The sequence below is a fragment of the Castor canadensis genome, chromosome 11 (genome assembly GCF_047511655.1).
Source record: "Castor canadensis chromosome 11, mCasCan1.hap1v2, whole genome shotgun sequence".
In the NCBI taxonomy this organism is placed as follows: Eukaryota; Metazoa; Chordata; class Mammalia; order Rodentia; family Castoridae; genus Castor; species Castor canadensis.
Window position 1 is genome coordinate 107,607,525 of NC_133396.1, and position 8,234 is coordinate 107,615,758.

Below are 8,234 nucleotides of genomic sequence, written 5' to 3' on the forward strand. Positions count from 1 at the left end.
TAGTTAGTTTGGAGATGGGGGGGGGTCTCATGAACTATTTGTCTGTGCTGACCTTGAACCACAATCCTCTTGATCTCAGCCTCCCAAGTAGCTAGTATTACAGGTGTGATCCACCCCACTGTGCTTCTTGACCACTCCAGTTCTACCTGCATTTTAAGTGCTTCTCAAAGCCTGGGTCTTCAAAATGTTCCCTGTGTCTCCAAGCCAAAAGTGCCCATGGACTTTGCCTAGGCCTCTGGGTGGTTTATCTCTGCTCCCCTTACCCCTCTCTTTACCCTAGCCTCCCTGGGTGCTCTGCCTTATCTTTGCAGGCTCCATCTTCAGGGCCCCATGCAAGGCCAGGCATGCTGTTGGGCCACCTCAGTGTCTGTGGAATGAAGGGCGGGGAAGGGTGGTGGCTTTTCTTTCAGCTGGTCTTGGACACTTGCCACAGAGTGGAAAATCACAGTGTCTTAGAACCCAGCCTGCTGCTGTGACTGGTCAGGTTTCTTACAGGTTAACTCCCTCTTAATTCTAGGTTATCTGTCATCCTCACCCTCTGGTGGCTTCCTCATCAGTAGTGAGATATGGGGGAAGACATGTTTTCCAGTGTCTAAGCCTGCCCCCTTCCAGACTTTTGTGACTTCACTGTGGTGGTTGCAGTCCTATAGAGCACATGGCATGTTGCTGTTCCATGTAGACCATCCCTCCCAATGGACCACTCAGGAAATTGTTCCTGTGCACCCTTCTCCATGCTCTTTGTTCATTGGGTTTTTCATTTCCACACTTTTGTGTCTTTTTCTCTGTATATCTTTGTTTCTGTCTCTGCCTGTCTACCTGTCTCTCATTCCTTCTCTCACATTGCTTTCTTCTCTACTTCTCAGTGCTTCTCATTTTCTGTCTGTCTCTGCCTTTCTGCTCTGCCAGTCCCTGCCTTTGCCTTTTCTCTAGAATGTGCTAGCTTGAAAGAAATAGTGGGGAATGGAGTGGTGGCTTGGTGGTGGGCATAGACATGCACAAATCATCCCTACCCTGCCCTTGAAAATCACCTGTGTATTCTACTCTGGGGTTTCTGGAACAGGGGGGAGAGAGGCAGAAGGCCAGGGGCATAGTGGCTCTGGGGAAAGTACATGTTTTTTAGAAATTTAGAGCCAGGAAGAGCAGGACCAGGTGTGTTTCTGGCCCAGCCGGTTCTGCCAGGGAGGGGTGACTGAGAGTAGAGCCTTAATTATTGCTGAACTCTCAGAGGAGAAGATGTTATTAGGTAAAAGGAGTGGTGGGCAGGGGTAGAACTCCTGGAAGGTATGGCAACAACCTTTTGGGGGACTTTCCACAGTGGACTGGAGGAAGAAATATCTCCCTGTGGGTAAGGAGCTGGGGACTCCTCTCAGAATACTTGAGAAATCTCGGGTACCCAAGAGTGATGAAGCTACCCTGAAGGGGAGCTGGGGAATTTCCTACTCACCCCTAAGGCTCTGTTCACATGCCACTTCCTCTAGAGTCTGGCTCTTAAGGCCCCAAATTAGGATTTGCCTGTTTTGATCTTTGACATTGTGTTCATTTATAATTATTTCTTTACATCTATCATCTATCTATTTATCTATCTATATCTGATCATCTGACTTTTCCCCTAGATTATAAGCTCTGGAGACTGCTGGGGGACTGTGCTTATCCAACTCATGCTCTTACCCAGTGTACAGTAGGAGGTCAGCTAGTATTTCAGATTTACTGAGTCCAAAATTCTGGGGAGCATGCACTGCAATTCTCTACTGGCTTTTCTTAGAGCATGTGGCAAGTATAGTAGGTTTGTCTGCGTCCTGCTCAGTTCCTCTTGGGTAGTGGTAGGGCAGGACCCAGGGTGTGAAAATTAAGGAATCAGTTGATTGCTTAGGCCTGAAATCTAAGCAAGTTGAAGCAGACCTACAGAGCAAATCCCCACAGAGGGTCCCTGAGAAGCTGAATGGCATTTGGTTGTCTTCTCAGTGTGTACAGATTCTGGACTGGTCACATACCATCTGTGATTTCATTTAATTGTCCTATTCTATAGAGTAGGAGCTGTCATTCCTATTTGACAGCTGAAGAAACAGGCTGGGTTTGGAGGGACTAAGTCATTTCCTTAAGGTCACCCACGAGTGCATGCCAATGCTTAGCTGGGTCTCTGTTCCTTTGTCACACCAGCTGTCCTCCAGGTGCTCACATGCCTTTACAGCCAGTGACCAGAAGTGGACCAAGTACTAGGGTTCCCCTGACTCAAAGGTCACTGGAACAACTACTTCCTTTGATACAACAATATTCCTCAATGTAAAAGGTGATACATGTAAAAACCCTATGCAAAAGGTGTAGTTCTGGGTTACAAGAATAACAACAACAATCATAGCAATGTAGTCCAAGATTGCTTTACCTGTCTGGCCACCACATCACACCATCAGTCCCCACTTCATCACAGCTGCTATTAACCCACCTCTCATCTCATCATAGCCTCAGCAGGCCTGTTAATCAACCTCACCTCAGGACTCTGGTTTTTCTTGCTTTAGAGTCAAATTAGTAGTGCTTCCCTATAATTCAAACCTGTTGAAATCTTATTGAATCTTTATTTTTGTCATTCTCTATGAGTCATTGCTTACTTCTCTACATTCAGCATTTTTATTCAAATCCTGTATTATCATCCATCGATCAAACATCTGTGTATATTGGGCTATGAGCACCAGGCACTTTTATGTAGCTTACCCCATTTGAGTCTCAGGAGAATGCTATTGTGAGAGAACTACTGTTTGTTCCCATTTTACAGATGAGCAACAGACTCAATAGAGGCTCATTAACTTGTATTACTGTTGCCTTGTGTAGTTTTTGTAGAGATCTACCTCCAGGCTAATGGCATCATTAGCCATAAATATCTACTTCTATTTTTTGCACCAGCCACAAAGTCACTGACAAGTACTATCCATTTTCCAATCTCTGTAGGGAAGTGTACTTTTGGCTATAATCTGAATACATGAACATGCACATGTGCACATGTATGGTGTGCTAACACCAGTGTTCATTACTATGGAGTGGATAATTTTTATCATTGAGAACCCATAATCATCATTTCATTTATCATCAATACCCTTATGATGATAAGAATTTTTATTGTTGCTTTCCATTAAAAGACAAGAATATTCCTTAAGTCCATTCTTACTTGCTTTCCCTTTCTTAGACTTTTTACACATGTAATAATTTTCACACATCAAATATGCATTTTCTAGTATTATGGCCAATTGACTCAGAGATAGCCCTTAACCCTTCTAGTTGGCTTTGTGTACACCACCTTATTCTTGAGCTAGACAAGTAGGGAATAGTAATGGTAGTTATATAGTATGCAAGTGTAAGAACTTTTCTTTTTTTAAGTAGCACATATTAATTGTACACATTAATGGAATTCAGTGTGCTATTTTCATACATGTATTGATCATATCCAAACACTCTTCTTCCACCTTTGTTCTTTCTTCTCCCAGTGCCTTATAATCATGATTTTAATTTCAGGTTGATTTTTTTGAAGTTCCCACATATGAGAAAGAGAGAGAATATGTGATACTTGTCTCTTTGTGTCTTGTTTATTTTGCTCAAAATGATGTTTTTCAGTTCCATCTATTTTGCTGCAAATGACAGATTTCATTTTTTCTAAATTTATAGCTGAATGATGCTCCATTGTGCATATTTTCTTTATGTCTAGAAACTTTTCTAATTGATTCATGACTTGTGGAGTTTGAACAGAGATTCATGATCCATAGAATTCTGGTGTTCAAGGAAGTTAAAGGTGTGTTGTTTAAAGTCACAAGGAATCTTGATTTAGATTCTAGTTCAAATGAAGCTGAGGGCACTTGTTCAACCCTCTTGGTTTGTTATCCTGTCAGTTGGGAAGGAAGGAAATCCTCTGGTTTTCTAGTTAAAGTAAAGAGAACGTAACAATATTACAAATAAGTTGAAGGATTAAATACCCACATATTCTTAAACTGAGTAAACTAAGGTCAAGAAGTATTGCTTTCCTTAGGAAGGCTATCATCTGGACACTGGGTGGGAGGATGGGGAAAGGAAGAGACTCCAGGGAACTGACAAATGCCTCACCTGGTTTTTTCCTCCCATCAGGTCTATTTGCTGGCAGGGCTTGTCATGGGCTGTGGGCTTCAGGCCTTCTCATATATTTCCACTATCTAGAATATTCTCGCCACCTCCATTTATTTGTGTGGCCAATTTATAGTCGTCCTTCAGTTTTTAGTCTAAATGTCATGTCTTCAGAGAGAGCCCCCCCCTCCCTACTCCATCCATTTATTCATTCGGAAATCTGTCCCTTCTCAACATTGCAACTGTATCTTTAATTCTGTAGTTTTAATTTTATATTTGTCTTCCTCAATAGCTTTGTAAAGGCAAGGACCTTCCCCAGGGTATCCCGAGCTTCTGAGTGGTACGAGGTATCCTAGCGCACAGCGGTAGCTCAGTGAATATTTGAAGAATAAATTAATGTTCTCAGTATCTTCTGTAAAACTGTGGCTTCAAACAGATGATGCAGGCATTAGGTCATCCAATCCCCGAAGCTAGCTGGAGTGCTGCCCTAACGCTTCGGTAGGTGGTGCAGGCGAGCTGGCTCCGGAGCAGGGCTTGGGGGCTGGGCAAGGCGCGGCGGGTGTGGAGTTGAAACCCTTCGTGGGCGACTGCCTGGACCTGCTGGGTGAGGTGCTGTGCTGGTGCAGACTCAGGAAGGCAGAACAGCTGGACAAGCAAATCTGCTAGGGCAATTGCTGCAGGGGTGGGCAGGGTCAGGTGTTGGATTGTGGGATTTCCGGGCCCCAAACTGCTGTCAGCGGCAGGGAGGCGAAGGCACAGAGCAGCGGGTCCTGATACTCCTGCGTGTGAGGAGTCAGGCATGTTACCTTCTGCTCTGGGTCACCCCTGCTCCCCTCTGTCCTCCTCTGCCCCCAAGCTTCCTTCCCCTCCTTCTTCTACCAGCAGAGAAAACAGGCCATCAGCAAGTTCGCTCTAAGCTCCCTGCAACCTTTAACATGACCTGCCACTACATTCCCAAAGCTGTCTTCACATCTACCATGGATAGAAGGAGCCCCTCCTCTACTAAGGTTCAGCTTTTACTCCTTCCTGGTCAGGCTCCTCTGGACTCCCTTTTAAGAACTCATGACTTTAGCCCTCTAAATTTAAATTTCAAACCCCCAGGAGGCACTGGGGTTTGAAATGAGGGCCTCCCACTTGTTATGTAGGTGCTGTACCACTTGAGGCATGTCTCCAGTCCTTTTTTACACTGGTTATTTTGAAGATAGGGTCTGGCTTTTTGCCCTGGTAAGCCCAAACATATTTTATGCTTCCTGAAGTCACTGGGATGACATGCATTCATCACCAGTCCAGTTTTTTTTTCATTGAGAAGGGGTTTCAGAAACTTTTTTGCCTGGGCTGGCCTGGAATCAGGATCCTACTGATCTCAGACTCTTGTATAGCTTGGGAAGACAGGGGCACTCCACTGTGCCCAGATATTAGTTGAGATGGGGTCTTGGGAACTCCGTGCTCCAACTGGCCTTGAGCTATAATCTTCCTTATCTAAGCCTTCCAAGTAGCTAAGATTACAGGTGAGAGCCTGGTCTGTGTTTCTCTTCACTTTAATATCTTACAATTACAATGTAGTGGTCCAAAGATGACTGCCTGATCTTCCCTCAGAAACTGTTCCTACCACATTCTCTCTCAGCTCAGGAAACGGCAGGTCCACTCCAGGTGCTCAAATCCAACAGTGTGGAGGTCATCATGTAACCAAGAGTTCTAGGCCTCTCCAACATGTCAGATCTAGCCACTCACCCCAGTACACCAAATGAAGAGTAGTGGTGAATGGCAGAGAAAAAAAGTTTATTATGTGGGATGGGCCCACTGTGGAATGAGGCAAAGTAAGCACTTCAGCCATTTTTGGTGTACAAACATGAGCTTTAGGTTTAAATAGAGAAATAATTGGTCCAGTGGGAGAGAGATATGCATAAGTTAAAAGTCCCAGTCAAACTGTTGCCTGGTTGATATTTATCTCAGTTCTGGTTCTGCAAAGGGTTCTGGAGCAGTTATCACTGTCATCACTTGAGAGGAGTGATCTGGCTCCCATGAGATGATTATTTCTGCTCCAAGGTGCAGCCTCATCATTATAGGTAATTGTCCTCATTTGGGGGGGGTGTGATCTGTCCTGGGGAGGCTCTGCTATTCCTTTCCTTGGGATTAGTTTCAGTCCTTAGTCATAAAGATGTTATCAGTCTTCCTGTCCATCCTGGAACCCAAGGTGATTTCAGGAGAGAGACTTGGAGAAAGGATACAGATGTAAAACAGAGACAGGGATGCCAAGCTTTTGTCCTGCTTTTATTTAACTTGTGTGCCCAAGTAAGGAGTCAGTGCTTTTAGCAAAAGTTTCTAAGTACTTGTTATAATTATGAACTCCTTTCTTCCATTCTCTTCATCTGGCTCTGCCTTCAAGATATACACAAGTCAGCCTCTTCTTAGCACCCCCCTTGCTATTGCTTTGGTTTGTGTCACCAACATCTTTCACCTGAAACTGCAGAAGGCTCTTAATTGGTCACCCTGACTCTGCTGTCCCCTGTCCTATTCTCAACACCGACACCAGAGCGATTCTGTTAAAATCCAAGTCAGATCTCGTCTTTCCTCTCCTTAAGACCCTTTGATGGCTTCCCATGTTACTCAGGGTAAGAGACAAAGTCCTTACCATGGCCTGAAAAGCCTTATACCACCAACTCTGCTCTTTTCCTGGATGGCCTCTCTTGCCTTTTCTTGTCTCGCTCACTGTGCTCCAGCCTCACTGGCCTTGGTTTTCCTTGACCATTCTGGAGGTATTTCTGCCTCAGGGATTTTGCTCTGCTCTTCCTTCTGCCTGTGGTACTGTTCCCTCACATAATCACACACATCACATAGTCCCCATCCCACCCCATTTTTCAGGCTTCTACTCAATGCTACTTTCTGATTGAGACTTGCCTTGGCCACCTTGCTGCCAGCTCCATCTTCTTTCCCTGCTCTATTGCACCCTGTACTTTTACTTATTTATCTTGTTTATTGTTTGCTTCTTCAATAAGAGTGTAAGCTCTAAGGGAGTAAGAATTTCCAGCTGTAGTGTCAGCATCTCAAAAAAGAATCTGGCCCAGTACTGCAAAAAAACCCAAAACCAACAAAGAAACAAATAAACGAACAACAAAAAGGTCCTGGTACACAGTAGGTATTCAAAAAAGCATTTACAGAATAAATTTATTGAATTTACACATTCTTCTGCCTTCATATCCTTGGTCTATATGCCTAAGAATCTTCTATCCTAAAAAATTTGAAAAAACAAAAATGAACCTGTTTTAACCTCACCTCTCTTGAGTTACTGTTAATTGCTCTTTTGTATCTTTTTGCTCCCATCTCTAGAAAGGTAATTCTCTTCACTTTTCATTTATAGCTTCTGTCCATTCTTTCTCCTTTTTTTTCTTATCATATTATTATTGTACAGGGGATATATTGTGGCATTTATGAAAGTTCTTCAATATATCATAGTTAAATTTACTCCCTCCATCATTCTCCTTTATCCCCTCCTGCATTCTTGGAATAGTTTCATTTTTTCATTCTCGTACACGAGTACATAATATTTCCACCATATTTACCCTCCTACACCTCTTCCTTTTATCCTCCCCCCTCCCACTGGTACCAACCCCCAGAGAGAACCTGATTTACCTTCCTGTTCTCCGTTTTTGAAAAAAGCCATTTTCGTTTGTATAAGATAGCTATACAGGGAGTTTCATTGTGACATTTCCATGTATATATGTATTATAACCTGAATTGGTTCATGGGATCATTCTTACTTAGTTCCTTGCGGCTTTCTAAAAGCCAAGTACAAAGAAGGCAGTTGTCAGTCTTCATATTGTGAATTTGATCCTTCTGGTTATTCCCTTAGGCATCTTTTTTTTTTTTCATTTTTCTTTTATTATTCATATGTGCATACAAGGCTTGGTTTATTTCTCCCCCCTGCCCCCACCCCCTCCCTTACCACCCACTCCACCCCCTCCCGCTCCCCCCCTCAATACCCAGCAGAAACTATTTTGCCCTTATCTCTAATTTTGTTGTAGAGAGAGTATAAGCAATAATAGGAAGGAACAAGGGGTTTTGCTGGTTGAGATAAGGATAGCTATACAGGGCATTGACTCACATTGATTTCCTGTGCGTGGGTGTTACCTTCTAGGTTAATTCTTTTTGATCTA